Here is a 2,175-nt window from a genome sequence, read left to right on the forward strand (position 1 = left end):
CGCTCCCTCCACCCAGCTTCCTGCCAACACTCAGCCCGTGCAGGCACGGGGCCTCCGTGGACCCCGGCCACAGGGATCCTCCCTCCCCTCCATCGGGGCAGCGATACCGGATCCAGGCGCCCTCAACCCCTGCCACTGCGCTGGGGGACGCCAGGGTCCGGCAGGGCTGAGCCCCCGGCACCTCCTGCCCAGCAAGGGCGCTGAGCAGTGACCAGAGCCACTGCGGCCACAACCACAGACACACCTACCAGAGCGCAGCACACGGCCTTCCTCAAATGGACCTCATCCCCGAGCCCTGGAGCACCCGGCTGGGGGGGGACCCCAGGAGCACTGCAGACCAGGCGACCCACCAGCCCCAGCCCCTTAGCCAATGCGGCCGAGCCGAGCTCAGTCTTGAACTCAGGCCTGGGGCTCCCTCGGACAGAGGCTCTGCAACTGACGGGGGAACGTGAGCTTGGGGGACCCGCGAGTGCCCCCAGAGCATCTGCGGGACCCCAGCTCGTGGCCGGAAGGCACAGCGCGACCAGCACCAGCTTCCATTACCCCCTCCCAAGGACAGAGCCAGGCCCCCGACCAGTGCTGTCTCCCCGTGCCCACACGGATCATCCAAGATCCGTGTGCCACGTGACAGTGAAACTCAGAGGGGGCATCTCTGCACACAAGCCACGAAACGGGAAGACGGGCAGACCCGCGGCGTCAGGCTGGGCCGTGCACGAGGGCAGGGCAGAGGGCACGGACGTCCTGCCGGCAAGTGCCCCTGGAACCAGGCTCACCCCGGGTGGACAAGCCCACAGCCCAGACAGTGGGGCTGGACTCTGGCCCCAGATCATGGGGGCAACAGAGGAAGCAGGCCTCCAGCTGACCTGGAAAAAGCAGGGAGCTATCCCCGGGGGTCACCCTTAAAAATAGTCACCTGGGGGCCAGCCCAGTGGCGCAAGCGGTTGGGTGCGCACGCTCCGCTTCTGCAGCCCGCGGTTCGCCAGTTCGGATCCCGGGTGCACACCAACGCACCGCTTGTCAGGCCGTGCTGTGGCGGCGTCCCATATAAAGTAGAGGAAGATGGGCACAGATGTTAGCCCAGGACCAGTCTTCCTCAGCAAAAACAGGAGGATTGGCAACGGATGTTAGTTCAGGGCTGATCCTCCTCACAAAAAAAAAAAAAAAAAAAAAATGAAGTCACCTGAACCCAATCCCACCACTAGATGGCGCCCAGACACGGGGGGGAGGGGGCGGGGAGAGAGCGGCGCTGACAGCAGCGGTGAGATGGGCCCCCCGCCTTGTCCCAAGACAGGGCCCCGAGGCGAACTAGGTGCAGACTGCTAACCCGCTGCTCCCTGAGGTCCTCCCCACCCAAACCAGCCTTCCAGAAAGGCAGCCCGCAGAAGGGCTTCTGGGAGTATAGTCACGACCCCCAGAAGTCCCCCAAACCTGCGGGACAGCAGGTAAACGCCCAGGATTTGAGATCAACTCCAGGACCAGAAACCGCAGTGAGCGCGGATACATAAAACACTTCCAGGATTTACAAATCCCCAACCACCGGGGTTTGGTGACATTTTAGAAGTTACTTTTTTTGGTTAAATGTTCTCCTAACCCCGTTTCTCAGACAGAGAAGACTGAGAAGATGGCTTCCTACGGTGGAGTCGGCACCTGTACCCTCATTTCCCCTTCAGCACCCACGGCAGACATTGCTAATCGATCCCAGCATTCTTTCCCACGAAGATTCCAATCCTTCTCACAGGGATTTCCAGGAGCTACCACCAACCACTCGACTGGCTCTTGAAATGAGAAAACCATCTGTCAATCTGGATCTAAGACGGATCAAGCGGCAACACAGCCTGCCACACATTGCTCACTTTCCCCTCCTCCCCAGCCCAGCCCCCTGTGCACACACCCTGAGGACACAAAAAGCAGGGCCACCACTGGCTTATATATGCTTTCATGCAGATTAGAAAAAGGTGCCCCTCACCTAGGGTAGACAGCCCCGTGCCAGGACACTCCCTGCAGCCAGGTACCCTTGTGCAGTGCACAACCCAAACAACCTTCCCTGCCAGTCCTGCTCCAGAAAAGCAGGACTAGAACTGTGTCAAAGTAATGACGACCTCATTCTTTGCAAGATTATCGATGAAAATTATTGGCATTCTGACCCATAAAGAAACACACTCTCAATCACATTCA

Source organism: Ceratotherium simum, chromosome 34 (genome assembly GCF_057802395.1).
Source record: "Ceratotherium simum simum isolate JZ-2026a chromosome 34, ASM5780239v1, whole genome shotgun sequence".
Taxonomy (NCBI): Eukaryota; Metazoa; Chordata; class Mammalia; order Perissodactyla; family Rhinocerotidae; genus Ceratotherium; species Ceratotherium simum.